General features: G+C 44.5%; 1 long non-coding RNA gene across 1 annotated transcript; it reads right to left on the reverse strand.

The window, feature by feature from the left end:
- Positions 1 to 1,365: 1,365 nt before the first annotated feature.
- On the reverse strand, positions 1,366 to 19,385 carry LOC113266765 (uncharacterized). Its single transcript, XR_008958469.1, has 3 exons — positions 19,284 to 19,385; positions 11,685 to 12,009; positions 1,366 to 8,710 (listed from the first exon to the last, which is right to left on the reverse strand). It is a non-coding gene; the product is annotated as an uncharacterized LOC113266765 (long non-coding RNA).
- Positions 19,386 to 24,473: the final 5,088 nt, after the last annotated feature.

Consider the following 24,473-nt stretch of genomic DNA (forward strand, 5'->3'; position numbering starts at 1 on the left):
CTAACAAGGAAGTCTTCCCGAATGGGAGGAAGTATCGATGACATTCTGCCCTCAGCACTCCTGCCCACGTGGCTACCTCATTCCCCATCCTCTCCAACAGCTTCCATGATCGCAAGGCAGTGTGGGCAGAGCCCTTAGCCCAACCATCCAGCTCTGGTTTTTCTGGCCCCAGATATCTCACTTTACCTCCCCCTGCAACCCCAATCTTCCCCAATATTATCTGAACTCTCATTATACCTAGCAAGACCAGGCCTCTCTACATTACGTATTATATAATATATAACATGAAATGATGCCATGTTGGCCAAGTTGGGAAAAGATGATTCAATTCCACATCCCACATCCCACCTGCTAGGTGACAAATGTTAAATAATGGAGATGAATCACACTGATTTCACAGAGCTTACCATCTAATCCAAAAGGGCAGTGTACCAGAAAGGGGTATGGGCACAGACTCTGCAGAGAAAGCTGGGCTCCTGCGTTTAATTAACTTTGTAACTTTTAGACAAAAGAACTTCCCTGGATACATATACTCATCCTTCAAAGGGAGACAGTAAGAGTATCTAATGCTTAGTATTGTGTGAAGAAGTAACAAGTCAATGCACATGAAACACTCAGAAAAGTGCCTGACATTATGAACATTCATAATAATTATTAAGGAAGGTAGACATGGGGGCGCCTGGGTGGCACAGCAGTTAAGCGTCTGCCTTCGGCTCAGGGCGTGATCCTGGCGTTCTGGGATCGAGCCCCACGTCAGGCTCCTCTGCTGTGAGCCTGCTTCTTCCTCTCCCACTCCCCCTGCTTGTGTTCCCTCTCTCGCTGGCTGTCTCTGTCAAATAAATAAATAAAATCTTTAAAAGAAAAAAAAAAAAAGGAAGGAAGACATGGACATAACTGCCTGTGATAGAACAAAATAAATTATTTAGCTGTGCAGCAAAAGCACACGCAACAAGCATACATAATTCCATACCCCTATTTGAGCCAAAGCTGTGGCCACGGCTAAGACTTACATACACATTCACATGGAACACGACATCAAAAGCTAACGATGTACTGTATGGTTACCAACATATCATAATAAAAAAAAATAAATGAAAAAAATAAAATAGGGGCACCTGGGTGGCACAGTCATTAAGTGTCTGCCTTTGGCTCAGGACGTGATCCTGGCATTATGGGATCGAGCCCCACATCAGGCTCCTCTGCTGGGAGCCTGCTTCTTCCTCTCCTACTCCCCCTGCTTGTGTTCTCTTTCTCGCTGGCTGTCTCTGTCAAATAAATAAATAAAATCTTTAAAAAATAATAAAATAAAATAAAATAAAATAAAATAAAATAAAATAAAATAAAATAAAATAAAATAAATACACATTCATCTATGTATATTTATTGATCACCTACAATGTGCCAGACATGGTGCTGGACCCAGAGGACTCAATGATAAGAGGAAATCATAAGGACTCAGCATTGTCCTTAAAACACTGTTTAGTCCGTTGTTTGGTCTGACAAATTAGAGACACAAGTCTATGTACTAGATATGTAGTGTGCAAAAGAGTTCATCCTTCAGCATTTAGCAACCATCCAGTGGGGCACAGGTTGCTGGTCAATCCGTCTTTTGGTTACTCCCGGGCCAGCTGTGGTCAGGTTGGTGGGATCACGTGTTACAAACATGGCCGCCACCTCCTCCCCAGGGCTGTAGGCAGGGCTGTCCTCTGAAAGAGTGGGTAGACTGGCCCACATGTTGACATCGTTTAATACTAGCAGGCAGGTGTGGAAGATCAGTCAGGTTTGCAGGGCAATGTGGTTTCCAGCACAGAGTGGTCATTTGTGCCTGTCCAAATACAAAGCAAGAGATGGAGTACTTGATTGGTCCATTTTGTCATCCTGAGTCTCCTGACCTCTTTATGTCCTATGACTTCCACTGCTGCTTACGTGGATTCATGTACTTTGCCTTAAGACAAGGTCTAAGTGAGCTCCTAACCTTGTTCATCTCTCCAGATTTCCTTTTAAACTCCCAACTGCCTCTGCAAAAAAGTACTCCTTTATTTAACTCCTGTCCATAACACTAGGACACTCCCCATTAACCACTCTTGAAAACTTGACACTCTCTTTTCCACAGCTTTTTTTCTTGCCCCTTTGTTAAGTCAGTTGCCAATGACTTTGAAAGGCAGTCTAGAGGAGTCCAAAAAGCATGACTTTTGGAGTCTTCCAGACCTGAGTATAAATTCTAGTTCTATCACTCGTTAACATGTATTGATCTGAGTCTTTATTTTATGATCTGTAAAACAAGACTAATAATTCCTACTTTATAATATCATTGTTGGATTAAATAAAATCTGGTACAGGAAGCCCCAGTACAGGACTACACATAGTGAGCACTCCATAACCACAAGCTCTTATTTGCTACCTCCGGCAGCTATTTCACATCTATTATCTCATTTTGTTTTCTCTGACACACGCTGGCATAACAATAATGATCTCCTTGTCTTTCATTGTTTCCCACCTCAACCCATGACATACCCAGGTGTCAGAAGACTCCTAAAAACAGCTCCAGTCCTGTCACTGCCCATACTGGAAATCTTTAATGTCTCCTCCAATGTCAACCCAATAAATAAAGTTCAGACTCTTTAGCTTGGCATTTAAATTTTTCAGATTTAGCTCCCCTTCCTCTCTCCCCATGAAAGCCTCTGACTTACTCAACCTGGATAGCTCACCCGTCCCCTGTGCTTTATTTTACACTCTTCCCCCTGCCTAGAGTGTTCTATCCTCATTCTTTTATATCAATATTCTATCCAGCCTTCAATGCTCCATCTTATTTTCACCTCACCCATGAAGTCCTTCTGAATCACCAGTTTCAAATCAACTTTCTCACAGAATTTCCACGAACATTTAGCACTTTCATAAGGTATAGGTTCCCTTCTTTATTACAGTGGAGCTACCAGTGTAACAGCCTCAATAATTTTGTGGTACAAAGCAGAGATTAAACAAATATATTCAAGTAATGGACATGGTGTGAAACCTTAAAATGCCTGAGAGTTACATAGACCTTTTTCTTCATAGCTTATATATAAAATACCATGTTTTGAATAATAAGCCCCAACCACCCTGGCTGCAAATGATTGAATAGGGCTTTGTGCCTGAGCCAAAGGCATCTGTGTTACAGGCAGGTTCTCTTTCTAGGAAAGTTTGAATTTGAGCCACATAGAAAGAGAGTAAGTGGAAGAACTAGCATTTGAGAAAACCAAAAAAGCCATGAGGGATGCCAGTAAGCAAGCATCATAGGCAGTGGGTGAGCAAGAAGCATGAGGTTGAACAGAAAGTAGGCGATGGGGGAGCAGAAGTCAGCAAGAGTAGTAGATGCAGACCTGGTCCAGTAGAAGCGACACAGGCACAGCTGAGTCACCAGACATGCATCACTAGAGTGGCTGGTGGGACCTGGAATGCTGTGCAGTCCTGAGCAAGCTTCCAGATCTCCACTAGGAGAGCTCTTCAGGTGATGGTGACTTTCTGTGCTTTCTTACTAGCTAAGCATCCCTACAGTAAACCCCTATCACCTGGAACACCTGAGTAAATGATTGTTCTTAGCAGTCTAGAAGAGCCTTCTACAGCACACTGAGACATGAAATAGCTCTGTGTGCCCCTATTTTCTCTTCGGAGACAGATTGAGTCTTCTCTGTCTTGCCCCATAGCACATCAGTGAAATGCATAAATGCGTATGGCCTTTCATACTGTTCAGACAGTAAATTTTTGAGACCTGATGGTCTTCATCCTGACCTTGGCAGCTTACTGCTTGATACCATCTTGTTTGAACGTTCTGGCTTATCCCTTTATCTCCTAATGGTCATATGTCAGCTTCTTAACCCAATAGGTTACTCAAGACCATTATCTCAACTTTATAGATGAGTCAGTTGAGGCATGGACAGATTAAAGCCAGGCAAGGGTATTGTGGTTTAGAAGCAAGATGGTAACCTAGAATTTCTGAGATGCCCTAGCTATTTTTCTCCCCTAGTCCCTATGTGATTAGACTGAGATGAATGAACACGAATTTAAGAAAAGAAAAAGAAAAATACCATCTACCATCTTCAAAAGTGGGTAGTAACTGAAACAGCAATTTAACAAAATGATTGGCTTCCTCTTGGGAGCCCCTTGGAAACCTACAGAAAATGATAGATTTCAAGCACTTACCTGATACATCAAACTCTGTGGGCACAAGGAAAGATTTAATCTGGTAATGTCATGGATCTGAAGCCAGCTGCTTTTTCACCTCTGAATTTTACTTGGTCAACAAATTTTCTCTTGCCAAATGCTCCTTTGTGGGCTGACAGTAACTTGAGAGCCCAATCGACAGACACAAGTTTGCACCCAAATAATTGAAAGCCCAGAGTGGAACCCACTGTCAGGATAGAGAATTAATCCTCAAAACAATCCTGAGAGATCAACCTCATTATCCTTATTTTAGAGAAGAGTTAACTGAGTCTCAAAGATGCTAAATAAACGGTCCACTCAAGAAGTAGAAGATCGGAGCCTCAAATCCACGTTGTCTAAACTCTTTATGCCCTCCTTTGTCCGACATTGCTTAATCCTGCCTTTTTACATCTTGCTATTTGCAGAAAGCTGGATGCTGCCTATATTTCAGTTTTCAGACATTTAGATTCTATAAACTTATAGTCATGGCTAAAAGGAAAAAAAAAGGAAAAACAAGAATTATTCCGATTTGACATAGACATTGTGATGTGCTAAGCTTGGCATGGTCACTTAAACAATCATCAATTCACATCTGTCTCAGAGCCAAATAAATGTCACATCACAGACCCAGACACGATCAAAACCACATACAAGCATTCCATGTGGCCTGGAATGAGCAGCCATTTACTTTGTTTGTTTTTTGTTTTGTTTTGTTTTTATTTCCTGGGCTCCTTCTTTTCCTTTTTAGGTAATAAAACCACTCTTCTGAGAGAAATCCATGTCATTGTTGACATTGAGCTCCTCACCTGGCTAATCAAATCACTCTCTCCTCCTAGGTACAATGATTGATTGATTCGGGCATAATTTTGACTCAGGCAAGGCCAATCAGAATTGTCTCTGAAATTTGATATGTGGACACATTTATGAACTGTTAGCCAGAAAGATGCAAGCTCTAATCTTCCAGCAACCATATTTTTAGAGCACGAAGAACCCACTTAAAGATAAACAAATTATTACAAATTAGCTGAGCTAAGAGATGGAGAGAAAGATGGACCCAATAACTTATATGTACTAAGTCAAATTCTGGCTACAAGCAAACAAAATCCTCCTACCAAATACAATACCAGATCCCGTATTTTTGTGAAAGCTGGTTAGTGGCTCAAGTGTTTCCGGCAGGGAAGAGAGTAACAATACAAGTGTGGATATTGCAGGCTCCTACAGGGCGGAGTCAAACATAAATTCACCCATTGCTTGCAGAGGTTTGTGGGGTTTTTTGTTTGTTTGTTTTGTTTTGTTTTGTTTTTGAGAAGGATTGACTGATCAAATGAGAAAAACATAAGAAGAAATTAAAATATCCTGAAGTAATCATCGTTAATATTTTGATATACATATGAATTAATGGGTATAGCAGAGGATGGCAAACTTTTGCTGTAAAGTTCCAGACAGTAAATACTTAAATCTTTGTGAACCATATGGTCTTTGTTACACCTGGCCATTGAAGCCATAGACAACACAAAAATGAATGGGTATGGCTGTGTTTCAATAAAACTTTATTTACCAGAACAGGTCATGAGCCAGATTTGGCCTGTAAGCCATAGTTTACTTACCCCTGAGATACAGGCTCAGCTGCTCTAACGAAAATCCAAAATAATAGCGACATAAACTAGAAATGCATTTTTCCCTTAGGAACAGTTTGGGCATTAATAATTCAGGGCTGCTATGGCAACTGAAATGTATCAGAGATCTGGACTCTTTCTATCTTGTTGCTCTGCCACCCCTATGATGTTGCCTTACTTGTGGTCTGAGATGACTGACTGCCATGTCTGTGATCCAGCCAGCAGGAAGGAGAAGTAGGGGAAGACAAGGGGAAAAGGAAAAGCACATTCCTTCCCTTTAAGGGTATCAGCCAGGAATCACACGGGAAATTCTTACTCACATCCCATTGGCCAGAATTTAGTCATATGACCACATCTAGATGCAAAGGAGGCTGGGAAATGCAGGTTATATTCTGGTATGTAGCATGCAGGTAGCTAAAAATTAATGTTTGTTTGTTTGTTTGTTTGTTTTGTCTATAGAAAAGGGGGAGAATGGATACTAGGGGACAACTAGTTTCCTTTGCCACCATTTTCCCCATCTTTCTCTTTAATGCATGTACGCACGTGAGGATACTCTTCTTGTCCCCCTGCCCCGGTCTCAGAGACTGGAAAGAAACCCAGGAAAAAAAGGGAGTGACTGGAACAGGTGGCTTCATTGTCAATTTAACAAAACAGGTTTTGTAATCTAACCCAGAGTTGGAAGGTGGATAAATGCTCCTTGAGGACAATAAATTAAAGTAATATTACCAGGAGCTACATGATTATCTTGTCTAAACTTGAGGTTTTTCAGCAAGAGACTAGTTTTAGCAGTGAAAGATATGTGTATTGTTTGGTTTAGATGCCTGGAGCAAAGCCAAGAGTCATTAGGAGTGGAAATGGGAACTCCCAACCCTTTCATCTTGGGACTCCAGTTCAAGTCTTTTCACCAACAGGAGAAACAGTAGCCTGGACTATGCCTTTGACTTCTAGCAGGTTCCAGAAGCCGGACCACTACAAGACACAAAAGAGGATATGAGACTGGGTGAATTCTGAGAGAAGCACAGGGTGTCCCAGAAAATGGGGTGGGGTGAGTAAGCCAGGACTTAGTTTGGGAGGGAAGACTATATATAGAGAGAGAACAAAGCAAAACAAGAGGGAGCATCAGGACAAGACACAGCAGCTGTGGGCAGCACAATCTGGAGCCTGACATGGCGTATCCTGAGTTCTGGGCACTGAGTGCCCCCCCCATTTTGGTGGGAAGGGGATGGAGCCAGTCTGGGAGCACAGGGGTTGATTTTTCTACACCCCTGATTCAGGCAAGTTTTAATGTATCCTTCAAGCTCTGAGTGAAAGGTGCTTAAACTTTTCCTGGAAGACAGATTTACGTGTGATTGCTTTGGAGGGGGGCAGACAACGTGGTACCTGGAACAGGGTGAAAAACAGTCCCCCCTCTTTAGTTAGGCACCCTCTTGGTGGATCACAGGGTGACTGGGGATTCCGCTCATGAGAACAGTACAACCAGAGGGACATAATGACAGAACTCCTCCTGCCCTATGGAGACATAGCTGTACTCTATAGTGTGTCCATCACACATGATACATATGTATGTAGATATACTGTCTGTATGCCCCAAACCCACTTCTAGATTTTAAAGCCCCTAAGAATTGGTGTTTCATGTCTCCATCTTTGCATTCTTGAAGGAGCAAGCACCAGTCTCCCATATGTGCTGGTTTCTTGAATAAGAGAAATCACTTAACCTGCAATTTCTTTAAAAAAAATAAAACAAAACATCTATTAAGCACCTACTGAGTACCAGGCATCAGACATCTAGGATACAAAGATGAAAATTCATAGTCCCTGCTTTAAAAGCTTTTAGCCTAGGAGGGAGGTGGACACTGAAGTGGACATCTGTTGTTTTTTGGCTTTCAGCCCTTAACCCCAACTTCCTCTTACCATATCACTCCCTTGTTTGGGAAAACCCCCATACTGTGTGTTTGAGATAGTCAGTACACTCTCACACCACAGAAGTCAAAGTTGCTAACTGCTCCTCTCTCTCTCCCTTTTCCATTCCTGCTGCAGCTTCAGGATAAGCATATGACTAGGCCCAGCCAATCAGATGCTCTCCCAGGACATGGAATCTTGACGGTGTTATAAGAACCTTGAGTATGGCTGGAGGTTCTAGTCATCATGATGTTAGTGGCAGATCCTCTGGTTCTTGCTTATTTTCTAGGCCTTGTCCTTCGTTGATCTTGAGAACCCCCTAACATCCCTAACATTGTTTCAATAAGTTTATTTCTTTCCCTGAAGATTTCCAGAGTGGTTGGTTTGGTTTCTGCGGCCAACAACCAAGTCCCTTGCTGATGCAGAAGTGCTAATCTTTTGGATACAAAGATGGGAACCTATCCAAACTATCTCAAATAAGAGGAGAGTTTATTGTAGGAACACAGAGAGCAACATGGGAAGTGGTGGTGCCTAAATTTAAGAACGACGCCATGACAGAAGAGTCTTCATGAAGAGTGATCTTAAAGGTATAGTTCTGGGTCTTGCCAAATACTATAAACCCTGGTCCAAAATCTTGTGGAACTTATGTTCCAGTAAAAAAAAAAAAATGTAATAGTGAACTGATGAGCAAAATATTTCAGTTTATGATAAAAATTACAAAAGAATGAAGAAGACCTATTTGCTAGAAACCCAAAATGATTCTAGAACCCTCAGCCCAGAGCTGCTATTGACATAACTACTATCATCAGTTTCTTTCACTTCCATCACCAAGTGAGTTCTGGGATCACTGTAACATACCTTTTCTCTATATTTTCTGCTTATTTACAGTTTCTGATGCCTTGTAATTTAAACTTTTACATCATCACTTCTCCAGTGTCACAGGTTGAATCCCCTGGACCCTGAGATGGTGATTAACAGGCCAGAGGTTTATTAGGGAGTGTTCTCGGGATTCCCACCTGTGGAAGGAAAAAGAAATTGGTAGAAAGAAATGGGGAGAGAAGTTGAGCTGCAGTGTTGTCTTGACTTGCATGACCCACTCATTTGCTGGGGGCTTTCCAGATTTTAGCCTCTGTCCCTGTGACTCTCTCTATCCCAGGCAAACTGGGACAGTTGGTCATCCTAGTACTGACAAAAGCCTCAGCCATCTACACAGATCACTCTGAATCTGAAATGACACTCCAGAATTTCCCAAGCAGCCATTGGAAGTGGTCTTCCCTGGGAAGGATACATGTTTAGGTGGGGAGAGGGGAAATCTCCAATAGAGACAATTCCCCAGAAAAGCTAACAACTGAGGGTTGTCTGCTGACAGCACCATCAGCAGCAAGGGGAATAAATCCTTCATTCCTCAGTGGGATCTGGGCAGCACATCACAGCATCCTCTACCTCATGTTCTCTGTATGTCATGATCTTTCAGCTTCAGTTGCTACTGCTCCTTGCTGGAGTCTCTCCTGATTCAAATCCCTGACTGTGAGAATCTGATTTGGGGTCCACATCACCATCTAGGGACTGGTTCCCCTTGTCCATTCAGCTTGGTTGGACGTAGGATTGTATGGTGGAAACATGCCTTTCTAGACTCAGCACTTTGACAAGGTCTATGGACAAAGCTACGGGGAATCTCGTTGATGGGCACCTCCATTGGCAAGACCGTTTAACAGCGAAGAGTTGTAATGTGCTATAGCGGATGGAGCATGTAAGATGTAAGTATACAAGATGGAGTATTAAGTGTATAGTGGATGGGGTACATACACAGTTTGCGTACTGTCCAAAACACCTAGCTCTGCCTAATAGACTCCAGAAACTTTTGCCCAGCTATTTGAATCAGGACTTGAAGAATGAGCTAGGACTAGGTTTTTATCCAGCATGTAGGGAGAGGAAGATATTCCAAGCAGAGAAAATCATAATTGCAAAGGCACAGAGGTGTGAGAGAAATTGGAGCAGCCCTGAAGGGGTTGGCCTCTCAGCCACCCCTGTACTCACTGCCTCTTAACCAGTGCCTGAGAGGCATTTCTGGCAGCGGCTCAGAGGGAAACATGCCACCCATTGAATCATCTGGGGCACTCCCTGTTCCCACCTTCCATGAGCTGGTGCCAATGGGTTCTCTGGGCCAAAGCATGCCCCACCCTGATCCTGTTTGACTTGTATGCTCTGCCAGGATCCCCACAAGGGGTGGCCTTGCCTGAGGCCCCTGCTGCCCTTCACGCTACTGCAGCAGCCAGGTCAATGCAAACACTGGTCCCTTCTCGTACTGTCAGGCTTCCACTGATGTCAACTGGGCCTTGGGAAGTGGGGGCAGCAGATTGCTTTGGTTGCCAACTTGGCTCTGGTAGGCGGCTCTGCTTTTCCTATTACAGTGCTAATAATGGAAGGGTTCCCAGGAGAGGTGTTGAGGTTCCCAGCTACAGTTTCCAGAGGCGCTAACGTTTGCTGACTTCTAAAGCATCACACAAGTACAACAAGGAGAAGACATCTACGACAATGAAAAAGACATCACCATCAGCAAGTTTGCAAGATAATAATAATAGCTAACACTTATTGAGTACGTATTATGTGCCAAACAGTAATTTATAGAAATTAATCCATATAATCCTCATAAAGTCCTATAAGATAAACACTATTATTATCCTATCCCCATTTCTCAACAAGGCAATAGAGACACAGAGAGGTGAAGTAACTCTGCTTGGTATTGCACATCTTGCAAGTGGATTTAAGCCCAGGTAGTCCCTCCATTTCAATTAACTCTATTAGCCAGTGTTCTGATGATTTAAATGCCATCTTATAAGGTGATGTCTGAAAATACTCTACAATATATAAACACCAAGTTCTTTCAGTTGAGACTTTCAGTCTCGATTCAGTTGCATATTAGTCCAATAAGGACATCAAGGAGAGTGCTGCCATTCCATTTTACAGATGAGGAAATGGAGGCTCAGAGAAAATGAAGTGAATTAATCATCAGTGAGTGGCCAGATTGGACCTCAAATAAATGTTTTGCTTCTCAGTCTACCCTTTTGTAAGTCATTTCAAAGGGTCCTGAGAGTATTTGTATCCCAAAATATATAATGAATGTATGTCCACTAAAAGGACCTCAGAGTAGCTACACATTGGTTTCATGTTTGTGTTTAATATAGTGGGCATTTTCTAAACTACAAACATTACATAAAAGGGGAGTCAAATTTCTGTAGAAAGAGGTCTACACTGGAAGTCAGGACTGTTGTCTGGATTATAGTTTTTGTTTCATCATGAATGCCAGTGACCTTGACTCAATCACCTTTTGGGACCTCATTTTTCTCTTCTGAAAAACCAACAGGTTGGGTTTTTATGAACTGACTTGCCCTTCCAAGTCTTAGAAATATCTCGATGGTATTGTAAGACTGGGCTACCTAGAGATACTCAAGTCATCTTAGTTCTGAAGTGGAGCTGTGGAGGAACCGGGGTCTGTGCAGTGGCGACCAGCCCATTCTCTCACAGGGGTTCCCTACCTGGCCTTGATATGGTCTGACTGGGATGGACGTTTCTACTTGGACACCACATAACTTTTTTTGATTTAACACTAGGGGCAGAGGAATTATTTTAGAACAATCAAAAAAACCTACAGGTTTAAAATAATTTTTTTTTCAAGTTTTATTTATTTAAGTAATCTCTACGCCCAACGTGGAGCTCAAACTCACGACCCTAAGATCAAGAGTTGGATGCTCTTCCAACTGAGCCAGCCAGGTATCCCTCAGGTTTAAAGAGCTAAATCTACACTTACACCTTCTTAAACAGGTAAGTTAAGCCCTATGTATTTCATCTCAATAGATAGAACACAGGGGTTGGGTGCTTGCCGCCCATCTTTCTCCTAGGGAATGGTTAAATCTTCTAACCACAAGTAATTGGAAGCGGAGTCTCCCTGCTGGTCTGTTTTTGTGTTGCCCTCCTACTTGGACTACATACTTGTCCACCTGGGTTTGTCAACTTCTTTTGATGGTAGGAACATCTCCGATGTTCTAGAAGCATGCTGTTCCTCAGGTCTCCCCTGCCTGGAGTCAATCCTTATTTTTCAAGCTTACGGTCTCTGCTGCTGTTCCTGATCTTCTTTTCACCAGTTGTACCTCTGTATTTTCATATGCACGTATCCCGTTCCACTCTCTGCAGTAGACCCGCATTTCTTTTAACCTGAATGATGTTCTACGCCTTTTATCAGAAGAAAAAAAAATTCTTGTGGCTTCCCCACCAACACCACTCTGCTAGGATGGACTTCCTTTTCTTTTTACATTACCTGGACATATGAAAATATAAAAATAGGTTTTGAAAAGTCCATTGGCTTACAGCTCTCATATGATGTATGAGACCCAAGCAATTTTAGAAATGAAGTACAAACACTACAAAATCTTAACAAACAGAATTAATTTACTGTGGCCAACAACGCTATTCTAAATTGCTGCAATTACATTTCTGCACAGAATGTGACTGTGGCATGGGCTGCCATGGCTTGGACTCTTTGGGGTTTGGCATGCCTGTGCCTTCATGTGCCATGGAAGAACTCAATTCTCCTGTCCTTTTCTGCCCATCCAAACCACTGTCAAGTCTTCATTTGTCCCTCATGCTGACTGATCCTTGTTTATCGTAAGCAAATCATTAACATATTTTTAAATAAAAGTTGTATCTATTTGAGGTGTACACCGTGTTGATTTGCTATATATATATATATATATATATATATACACACACACACAAATATATGTATATACAAATATATGTATATATATACACATGCACAGTGAAATGACTACAGTCAAGCTAATGAACATATCTTCTCTTCACATAGCTATTGTTTTTGTGTGTGATGAGAACATCTGAAATCTCTCTAAGCAAATTTCTGGTGTTCAATGCATTATTATTTTTTTAAAGTAATCTGTACACCCAACATAGGGCTTGAACTCATGACCCCAAGATCAAGAGTTGCATGCTCTACCAACTGAGCCAGCCAGGTGTCCCTCGAAGCATCATTATTAACCGTAGTCATCAGGCTGTGCAGTACAGCTCTAGAACTATTCATCCTACATAACTCTAAGTTCTTCTTTGACCAACGTTTCCCCACTTCCCCCAACTGCCCACCCTTGATAAGCACTATTCTCTCTGCTTCTAGGTATTGACTTTTTTAGATTTCATATAAGTGAGATCATGCACGTTTTCTTCTTTCTGTGTGTTATTTCACTTAGTATAATGTCCTCTGTTCATCCAACTTGTTGTAAATGGCAAGACCTCCTTTTTTTTTTTTTTAAGGCTTTTATTTTTTCATTCGACAATCAGAAAGAGCGCACAAGCAGGGGGAGCGGCAGGCAGAGGGAAAGGAAGAAGCTGGCTCCCCGCCGAGCAGGGAGCCTGATGTGGGGCTTGATCCCAGGATCCCGGGATCATGACCTGAGCCAAAGGCAGACGCTTAACCGACTGAGCCACCCAGGTGCCCCAGGATCTCCTTTTTTAAGGATGAATAATTTTCCATTGTGTATGTGTGTGTATATACATCACAATTTCTTTATCCATTTGTCTATCAGTGGAATTTAAGTTGTTCCCATATGTTAGCTATTGTGAATAATGCTGCAATGAACATGGGAGCACAGGTATCTCTTTGAAGGACTAATTTCACTTCCCTTAGGTATATACTCAAAAGAGGATTCCTTGGATCATGTAGTAGTTCTCTTTTTAGTTTTCTGAGGAACCTTCATATTGTTTCCCATAATGGCTGTACCAATTTCTATTCCCACCAAAAATGTACAAAGGCTCCTTTTTCCCCATATCCTCACCCATATTTGTTATCTTCTTTTTTAAGATAACCATTCTAACAGGTGTGAGGTGGTATCTCATTGTGGTTTGATTTGCATTTCTCTGATGATCAGTGATGTTGAGCACATTTTCATGTAACTGTTGGCCAGTGGTATGTCTTCTTTGGGAAAATGTTTATTCAGGTCCTTTGCCCATTTTTAAATCAGATTGTTTGGGTTTCTTGTTTGTTTAGTTTTTGCTGTTGAGCTATATTAGTTCCTCATGTAATTTGGATATTAACCCCTTATCGGACACATGGTTTGCAAATATTTTCTCCCAGTTTGTAGGTTGCCTATTCATTTTGTTTATTTTTTTTCTGTGAGAAGCTTTTTGGTTTGGTGTGGTCCCGCTTATTTAGTTTTGCTTTTGGTGTCCAAGCTTTTGGTGTCCTATTTTTAAAAATCATCGTGAAGTCCAATGTCAAGGAGCTTTTTCCTCCTTTACTTTTAGGAGGTATACAGTTTCAGGTCTAGGCTTTAATCCATTTTGAATTGATTTTTATATATGGTGTAAGACAAGGGTCCAGTTTCATTCTTCTGCATGTGAATGTCCTGTTTTCCCAGGGCCATTATGTATTCCTGGCAACCTTGTCAAAAATTAGCTGACCGTATATGCTTGGATTTATTTCTGGGCTCTTATTCTCCTCCTTGGTCTTCGTGTCCATTTTTATGTCCGTACTCTACTATCTCATTTACGTATTAAAACTCTCTCTGTTCTTGTTCTTTTCGCATTAGCCTGCGATAATAAAGTTCAATGCCATGTAATAAAGACACAAATATAGAGGACGCGAGTGTGGCATGACTAATTTACTGGGTTATAAGGTGTTTGCAGTGTTTTTCAAACTGGGTCACAACCTAATAGTGGGTCGATTTAGTGTGCTGAAACAAGCACTTGAAAAAAAGATATAGAAAAGAAAAAAATATCAAAATGTGTCATATGGTGTCAGAATACGTATTGTATACAGACAATTGTTTGATACATGTGCGCACAGAGGTGACCAATCCAAAGAGGCACAGGTGCATGCCTCTGGAGCAGGGCCCCACAAGCCCGCGATAGTAGGCTGCATAATGGTCCCCAACAGTAGCAGGTCCTGATCCCTGGAACCTGGAAATGTTACTTTATAAGGAAAAAGAGTCTTTGCAGATGTGTTAAGTTACGGCCCTTGAGATGGCTAGATTATCCTGGCTTATCTGTGTGGGCCACACCGTGTAATCACAGGTGTTCTTATAAGAGAAAGGCAGAGGGAGATCTGACACCGACAGAAGCCACAGGGTTCTGTGATACCTTGGTTTTGACCCAGGGAAACTGATTTCAGACTTCCGACATCCAGAAGTGAGAGAATAAATGTCTGGGGTTTCAACCTCCAGTCTGTGGCCATTTGTTACAGCAGTCACAGGAAACTGCACTCCCCCTCTTCTCACCTCCGCTGGTTATTGCATCCTGGTGGGGGGGGGATGATCCCAGAGGGGGAACCAACACAACAGAGAGGTACGTAGTGGTGGTGACACTTAAAATGTTCAGAGCTATTTACCAAATGGCTTGGAATGATCCCATTATTTTCACACCTGGTGCAGCGGCCCTGGTCTAGACAGGCGGCCCGGCCGCTCTGTTCATGTGAGTGTGAGTATCAGGTATGGAAACCAGGTCATCATGTAAAATGGATTCCTTCTGTGAGTGGATGCCAAAAAAAAAAAAAAAAAAAAAACATTGAAGTCCTCTGACCCAGGACCCAGATTATATTTAGACTGACTTTCTTTAGGATGTCATCAATAGGAAAACACAAAATTTAAATATCCTCAAAAAGAAATCTGTGGACTCCCAAGATTCATCTGCAGACACTCAAGGACCCTTGGACCCCAGTTTGAGAGAAACAGTAACGTCAACTTCTCTCTAGCATCAAGTGGAGTATTCATCGACTTCCCATCTCGTGTACCTTAAGCCGAATGTGTGTGGGCTCATCCAACCCAGGCTGTGCCCACTTCCTGTCCCTTCTTCACCTGCTCTTGGCACCTGCTTCTCAACATGGCACTTTCACATGGGCCACCTGCCCGCAGAGCAGGTCGGAGGCCTCTGGAGACCCACGCTTGTCTGTGCAGACCGGGAGCCACTCTGACCATCTGCCCTCACCCTGTCCCCCACCTCTTTCTGCCTCGGGGCCTTGGAGTCTTTTTGTTCCAGTGAGTCCCTGGCTCTTTGTTATCTGCAGTCCCCGCAGACGGACTTATCTTAGCTCTGTAGTCTTAAAAGCAAAGATCTGGGGGCAACATCCTGCTGTAAAAACAAAACAAAACACTGTCTCTGAGGTATAGCAAACCTCCTTCTCTAGGGACTGCTTTCTGCTTCTCTTTAATTCTCAGACTGCTCTCCCCCAGCCCCAGCTCCGATGCAACAAGGGTGGGGTTCTTACCTAACACACAAAATATACTTGCACCCAAACAGCTCTATCTCAACTGAGCTCTCTGTGTCCCGCCCCATCATAGGTGGATTTTACTATTATAATTATTGGTAATTCTGCCTTCCTTTGTGGCCGAAAGCTTTTGAGTACATAGAGTCCCAGTCCCTGTGGCACCCCTAAGCTGCCACCTCTTTCCCACCCCAGGCCACCGTCAAGCTCCAGTTCCACCCGAGGGACACCAGAGGTGTTTACCCTGAGGTGAAATCTCCCTCCGCATGACCCAGGTTCTCTCTGACCAAACCATTTCCTTCTGTATGCGCCAACCAAGGCTCCAAGTCATGAATGTCCCAGAGCTTATATCAGCCTTTATACATTGTTTCCTCTACACCTGACCATCTCGTTTTCACCACAACCTTGGGCATTGGTTGTATTTGCATCACCTCATTTTACAGATGAAAGAAACTAATACTCAGAATGTAAGAGACCCATTACTCTATGTTGTCTAAATAGTGAGTGTCATTGCTGGCTTTGGACCCCGCCTTCTGGCTCTATATCCTGTCCGCCTTTCACTCCACCATATTGCCTTATCCTCCCTATATAGTAAAGCTAAGAGGAGGGACAGGGAAGAGAGGGATTCTCCACATTCTTCCAACAGGAGCTGTGGGCCTGAAGTTACACAGGATCTTCCCTACCCCAGAGTGAGTGTATACACTAGCTTTATCTATATGGGTAGTAGCATAGACGAAAATCTACCTAGTATAGTTTGTGGGTGCCCAGAGAAGTCCCTCCCCTCAGCCTAAGCCCTGATACGGTGGCTGGAATTGAAACTCCACTATTAGAGTCCATGCTGTTGAGTCTTAAAGTCATAGGGTAGCAGAATCAGATATATTAGGATTCCAAACCCATTTCCACAACTTGGCTGTGTAACCTTAGGCAAGTCTATCCTTTCTATAATTTTCATCTATATTGCAAATAAGACCTGCTACATAATTTGTGAAGCCCAGTGTGAAATGAAAATGTGAGGCCCCCTTGTTCAAAAATTAAGAATTTCAAGATGGCAAGAGCAGAACATTAAACCAAGGATGGGGCCTTCTAAACACGCCCGTGAAGCCAGCCCTGAGAGCAAAGGATTGTTTTATGGAAAGGGTGTTAAGAGAATTTAGTGTTTAGTATAATGTTTGATTTCTATCCCTTTGGTCCATGCTTCTCAAGCCAGAAAACCTGTCCGGGGTGTTCCCTGCAAATGCAGTTTCCCAGAACCTTTCTGGTCCATTCTAACTTGGGGGCGGGGGGCAGAAATGTACATTTTAACAATGATCTTTGAAGAGATCCTTTGGGATCCCTGGTCTACTTAGCATGAAGCAGCCACAGCTCAATAAAACTGCCCACGAGAAACAGCAACCCAACCCAGGTGGCAGCTGGCCTTGCGTACAGCCGCTCTTCTGCAATCAAATGCCACCATCACGCTTCCTGAGGTCAACAGGATGGGCCTTTGTCTGACTCATTCTTCCCTGCACTTCCACCTTGAGATTTCCAAACACTCCTCCTCCTTCGCGAATCAGCCCCCGGGGCTCTGTGAGGGCTGTGGAGGCACCTGCTCCCCTCAGCACCCTCCACATGCCCCCCAGGGAGCCTAGGGTCATGTCTAAGTTGCTCCCAATCACTGGAAGGTGATGGGACTTCCTCCCTAGCCCGGGATATAAAAGCACCCCGGAGTTTAGCAATCCTGATAGCCATCTTGTGGTGAGTAATTTGCATTCTTCACTGCATTTAAGCCTTACCACAGCCCTCTGTGGGAGGCTTCATAGTCCCATTTTACAGATGAGGAAGCTGAGGACAATTCACACACTTCCCTAATAGGAAGCAGTGGACACAACAACCTTGCCAGACAGAGAGTGCAAATATTAGCAGTCTTTATTTTACAGCTGAGGAAACTGAGGCTCAAGTGGGTTAGACAGTTCTCCAAAGTCACAAATGCTACAAACAAAAGGGCTGAGATCTGAAGCCAAATGACCTGACCTCAGGCCCAGGCTCTTGCCAGCTCACCTCTTCTGTGCATCTCCAAATGTCTTTCCTTCCCTCCTTATCTTAGTCTACTGGGGCTGCTATAACAGAACACCATAGACGGAGTGGCTTATAAACAGCAGGGTTATTTCTCAGAGTTCTGAAAGCTGGGAAGTCCAAGATCAAGGTGCTGACAGATTCGGTGTCTGTTGAAGGCCCAATTCCTGGCTCATAAAGGGTGTCTCTGCCCCGTGTTCTCACACAGTGGAAGGGCCAAGGGCACTCCCTAGGGTTTCTTTTATAAGAGCACTAATTCCATTCATGAGGGCTGTACCCTCACTCCCTAGTAACTTCTTGAAGGCCTCACCTCCAAATACCACCACATTGGGGATAGGTTTCAACATACAAATATGGGAAGAGGGACACAAACATTCAGAATAGAGCAGTCTTCTTTGGCAGAAGCCTTAAGAAGAGGGAGCTGACTTCAGCCACGAGGACAAAGTCTCAAATAGTGAGGGCCCGTGGTCCTAACCTTCTTGGGCCACACACGAAGGTTGCCTCAGCCTCTGATGGAGAAGCACCTCTAAACTATGGGAACTGAGGAGGTCAGCCCCAGGGGTGGTGGGTGTCTCTCCTTCAGGGCCAACTGGGCAGCTCTCCTTGAGAAACCAGGTCAGCTATGCTGGATTAAGAAGTTGTGGTCCATATATACAGTGGAATATTACTCAGCTATCAGAAAGAACGAGTTCTCAACATTTGCTGCAACAATGATGGCACTGGAGGAGATAATGCTAAGTGAAATAAGTCAAGCAGAGAAAGGCAACTATCATATGATTTCTCTCATCTATGGAACATAAGAACTAGGAAGATCGGTAGGGGAAGAAAGGGATAAAGAAAGGGGAGGTAATCAGAAGGGGGAATGAAGCATGAGAGACTATGGACTCTGAGAAACAAACTGAGGGCTTCAGAGGGGAGGGGGGTGGGGGAATGGGATAGACCGGTGATGGGTAGTAAGGAGGGCACGTATTGCATGGTGCACTGGGTGTTATATGCAACTAATGAATCATCGAATTTTACATCAGAAACCAGGGATGTACTGTATGGTGACTAACATAATATAATAAAAAAAATTAAAAAAAAAAAAAAAAGAAACCAGGTCAGCTATGGACCCAGCTTCACCATGCAAGACACCAAAAAGAGCCCTTCTTTCCCAGGGCCCTGGCCTCCTGCTCCTCCTCTCTCATGCCAACCAACCGTGTCCCCCATGCTGCCACCCAGACCTGTCCCTCAAGTCACCTTGTTCACTCCCACAGCCCCAGCCTCCATACCTGCTGCCATGCTGAGGAAACTGGAGAGCAGTCCTCCTTGAGTGACCCGGAAGCAAGGAGCCGCAGAGGGAAGTAACAAATCCAGACACAGTGGATACTGGGTGAAAGCGGGCTGCTCCCCCGGGGCGTGCCCTCACTCTGGATTGCCACTGACAGCATCCTGCTGGTGGTCAGGCATGTCAGAAATTTAGATTACTTAGATGGAAAAGAAAAATTAGTCGTATTGGGAACTTAGAAACATCGTAATCATCATCTTCATCATCATTGCTGGTAACTTTTTGTACCACCTCTTTTATGGCTGGCACTACTCTAAGCACTTTTCACATATGAATCTATTCGAGAGCAGGTAGCATGTTTAACTTCCTCATTTGCCTTACCCCAACGACCCTGAGGGTCTGAGACTTTTATTCACTCATTTGATAGATGAGAAAGTTCAAGCTCAGAATATAAAATCATTCGCTCAAGGTCACACAGTCGCTAAGTGGTGGCCCTCAAATTCAAATGCAAGTACTGCAAGCCCCAAAGCCTATATTCTACTGTCTCTATCATGTAAACATCTTTGAAAGTCACTTCTAAAACTAAATAAAACTGCTGAAATACCTGTCCAGCAGAAGTCTGACAAAGGGGCCGGAAGAGAGGAGGAAGGCAGAACTTCTGCCTTCAAAGCCTTCACCATTAGATTACCAAGGTGATGTTTCCCCACGGCAGCAGCTGGGAAAGCAGACGGGACAGAAGGGAGTGACCCCATATGGGGCTGGCCGGGCTGGCTGGCCAGAGAAGGCACAGACTTCTCCCTATAAGTCTCTCTCCTTTCACGACTCCCTGGAATCTTTTTTCACCCTGGTTTGACCTTCATCGACATACACAATTTGAGGAAGTGTTGTCCCCGTGATTTCAATGCATGTGTCCTGGCTCACTCTGTAGTGGTCTAAGGGTTGTGCAGCAGGCTAGTAAAATATTATTTTTGGCTGTGTCTATGGAGGTGTTTCTGGAAATGTCTTGCATTCGAATCAGTAGACTGAGTAAAGATCACCCTCACCAACGCAGGTGAACGTCATCCAATCTTTGAGTTTAAGTTTAAGGATAAGTTTAAGTTAAGGGTAAGTTTAAGTTTGAAGTTGAAGGATAAACCCTCCTACCGCACACAAAGATTGGTCAAGGGAAGAGCATGTAGCTCGGCGTAGGCCAATGAAGGAGCGACGTTCCTCAAACACATTCAGGAGCTACCAAAAGACGTATCTCACTTCCAAGAATGTGAGGTCTGACACTTCATAACCATTTGCTAGCATGAGGTGAGGGCCTAGAACTGCCAGGGGACTGCCATGTGAAATCGAAGGATAAAGCCCACACTGTGGGAGGTAGGAGGAGAGGAACATGGTCCTGGTATTCTCGGTTGCTGGAGCTAACCCTACTCAATGTCATCCCAACCACCAGACTTTTTAGTTATTCATGTAACTAAATAACTGTCTTCTACTAATTAAGCCAGTTTGAGTCGGATTTTCCATTATTTACAACAGAGTACTCTGCTACATCCATCCTCTTGCTGCTCCTCTCTTTCCTTGTCCAATGCTGGAGGCCTCTCTCACACAGAGAAAGAGGAAAAAAAAAAAAAAAAAAAAGCAAAGGCTAAACAGAAGAGGGAAGAAAAGAGAAGAGGGTTTGAAAGCCAAGTCCAGAGATTTCACTTCTCGGTGTGTGCTCTGGAAGGAGATCCAGCACAGGGGACACGCGGAGCTGTTGGCCAGAATAAGTTCCAGGGTTATTTGGAAACGTCAATGGTCTATCCTCTCCCTTCTCCCACAGATAATCAAGAGTTGGCTGGGAGTGCTAATCCCCACCAAGCACAGCCAAGGAAATATCACTGCTCTGGAATTCTGAGTCCTTCCAGAGGTACAAACCATCATGTTCAGAGTGAGTTCCAGGGCTGGGGCCAGAGGCCACCTCCTGTTAGTGACCCTTCTGGAGCACCACGAGCCGTCTCATGGACACGAGGAGAGAAGCCTGTAAGCACTCCTGCTTGCTCCTATTCCACTATGCCCCAAGCCTGCCCAGAAGATGAGAGGAAACGAGCCTGAACGCTCATCTCACTGACCTGAGAGAGCAATGCAAGAACTCAAGTGCCCAGCGAAGTGCTCTCCTGGTAGCAGGATTTGAGAGGATGTGAGGCTTAGTGGTTTCCCGAAATGCCAGGCACGTACCTGGAGATAATTAGGACCACCTGAGATTGCTCTGAATTCATGTTGGGGAGGGAGGGAGGCCTGGGGGATGATGCAGTGACAGTCAACAGGACAGTGCATCTAAAGGGCTGGGCCAGTTCAGGGGCAACTCGGGCAACAGCAGCGCCTGTGGTTCCAAGAGAAGGGAACACATCCCAGCAGCATGGAGTTAGGGAGACAGTCACTACCCGAGGGGCGTGCCCATGAGGGGTAGAGTACCATCCCCCAGTCTTTAGCTCCAACACATACCAGCAGTGTGTACTCAAAGGTCTCTTGGAGAGTCAGTTTCCTTATCTGAGAAATGGGAATAACGGTAATTCCTCCTTTATAAGGTTGTCTAGATGAATAAGTGCCTGCTAAGGGCTTAAGACAGCGCTTGGCACATAGTTGAGTTCAGACAAGGCAGTTTTTGGTTACTGGGAACAGGGGAACTAGAATTCAATGGGGAGGTGGCATGGTGGCCTGGGGAAGCGGTAGTGAGCAAAGCAGGCACCCAGTGCTCACCCCCGTCTATTCATTCAGCACTTAGCATCTAATAGCTAGAGATGCAGGGTGGGATCAGAGCTTCAATGAGGCCGGGTTGCCACAGGCTGGGCCAAGGCCTTCCCTCCAGCTGTAGGGGAGCTCTTTCTGAAATTGAGACAGACAGGCCTTACTGTGAGGGCTCAGTGGTCCACTGCTAGGGCCTAGGAAAGGCAGACCCTAGAGACAAGAGGCAGGGTCAGACAGGTAAATGGAATCTGGGGAAGAGTGGCTCTGCACAAAGCTGGCCAAGCTGGCACCTGTCCATGGCCCTCTATGTTCTGTTCCTCTCAATGTCATGGGTGAATCGGTACGTCTAAGGGAAAACCAAGGGGATGAGAGTCTTTGTCTCCAGCTGTGTGGTTCAGAATTTCCTTAACCAAATGCCCTTGAATTTTCACTCATGTTTCTGTATTTCACTTTTTAAGGTAAAAGAATTTTTTTAAGAGACTGTATGCTGCAAGAATGTTCCATGTCCCGTGTATGCACTTGGAGCCTCTGCCCCTTTGCCATCGGTCCTGAGAGGCAGTGGAGCAGAATGCTGAGAGCGTGCCCAGAGCAGGGCGGCAGCATTTGGAGCCTGGTACCACCACACTCCCAGTTCTGGAGCTGTGTGATCTTGGGTATGTTCTCCAGCCTCTCTGTGCCTTCGGTTGCCATCTTTTAAAAAAGTGGAGATAATGGTAAGTTAAATTAGCTAATACAGATAAAGACACTTGAAATAGTATTTGATACTTGGTAAAGGCCACACAAGTGTTTGCTGATACTCTTATCACGGCCCCGGTCCACAGCTGAAGCTGCCGCAGCTCCGGCCCAGCCCCTGAGCTCCCCGCATAGACTCAGGGCCTCCTCAATTGCCCAGTTACAGCCCAGACTGTGGCACAAACCACACATTTGCTGAAGGCTTAATGTGTCCACCAGGATTCTTTTGGTTACGAGTTAAGAGTAAGTCTGACCCAAACTGACATCAGCAAAAATAAGATTTTATGAGCACACATAACTGAAGAGTGCATGGCCTGCTTCAGATGCTCAAAGGATGAGGTCAGGCTCTGCTGTCACTCTCCCGACTTGGCTCTACCTTATGTGTTGACTCCATTCTCAGACTAGATCTCTACTCACAGTCACAAGATGGCTGCCAATCGCGGCAGAGGCTACCTCCTCCCTGACTCACCATTAGAGAAAAATAAGTGAGACTCCTTCCCTCCAGTTTGAAACAGAAGCCTTCAGTCCTCTGATTGGCCTGACTTGGTCATGTCATAGTCACCAGCATTTTGATTAGCTCGGTCTAGGTCAAGTGCTACCTCTAGAGCCAGAAATAGAGCCACATAGAGAAATCGAAGTGCTCCTCCCCTCCACAAACAGCAATAAAAAGACAACAGAAAAACAAGTTTGCAGTATTTGACGATGGCAGAAGTGAATTACAGTGCAGGGGAAGAAAGTTCTGCTTTCTCCTTCCTTACCACCTCGAAGCAGTTCATCTCTCCTACCATCCCCCAGATGGGATTCCAGGCAAGATGGAGTATGATGGTTAGGAATCCACGTTTGGGAATGAGACGGCCTGAGGCAAGTCTTGGCTTTGCTACTGATCCCTGTGAGACCAGGGCAATTGATTTTACAACCTTGGGCCTCAGTCACCTTGGCTATAGAACGAGCCTGGTAACACCACAGAGGTCCTGGGGGGTTGTGGGAATCCCATGAGAGGCGAAGGTCTGGGGGTGTGCGTCTGACCCACGGTAGAGAACCACTTTGCCTTGCGGCTGCTGTTACTGAGTAGTAGTAGTAGTAGTAGTAGTAATTCTGGTCCAGGTCACTCAGAGCTGGGCTCTGGCCTGAAAGCTCTCGGGAGAGAGAAGGTGACCCAGGCCAGGGACAGGGAGGGCCCTCAATGACGTGTGGCTGCAGGAGAGCCAGGCTGGGGCACAGACCCGAGGGCGGGACCTGGCCGAGGCCAGGAATTCCTAAGAAGTGCTCCCTTCGCTTGGGGTTCCTAAGAAAACCACAGCATCTCCTTTTGCCTTCAGAGGCCTCTCTCCTGAGAGAGGCGGTGAAAAACACCCTCCAAATAAGGCCCAAAGCCCCGCCGGGATTTGCATGTGGAGTGTTTATACAGATCAGAACATCTCTGTTGACTTGCTGCTTTAAACCTCCAAGGCTTTGCTGTTCATCAGAGTTTAATGTTCTGTTTCATGATGTTCCTTGCCAGCGCGAAGTGGCTCTGTCAGCTCTTAGAAGGGAAACTTCCCCTTCAGGGTGCATTTCCCCTGCCCCGAGCCGGAGAGCCCCGTTGCTAAGGGCATCTGTTCTGTTTGCTTGTGAGAAGTACAGATGTGAATAGTCACCGCGTCCCATCTTTTGTTCTGCTCATCTGGCAGCCGGGCCCCGGCTGACGGAACAGCTGCAGAACACTGGGGCTCCCCGAAGGGGAAAAAGAGAAAAGAAAAAATTCAAATAG

The sequence above is a fragment of the Ursus arctos genome, unplaced genomic scaffold (genome assembly GCF_023065955.2).
Source record: "Ursus arctos isolate Adak ecotype North America unplaced genomic scaffold, UrsArc2.0 scaffold_9, whole genome shotgun sequence".
In the NCBI taxonomy this organism is placed as follows: domain Eukaryota; kingdom Metazoa; phylum Chordata; class Mammalia; order Carnivora; family Ursidae; genus Ursus; species Ursus arctos.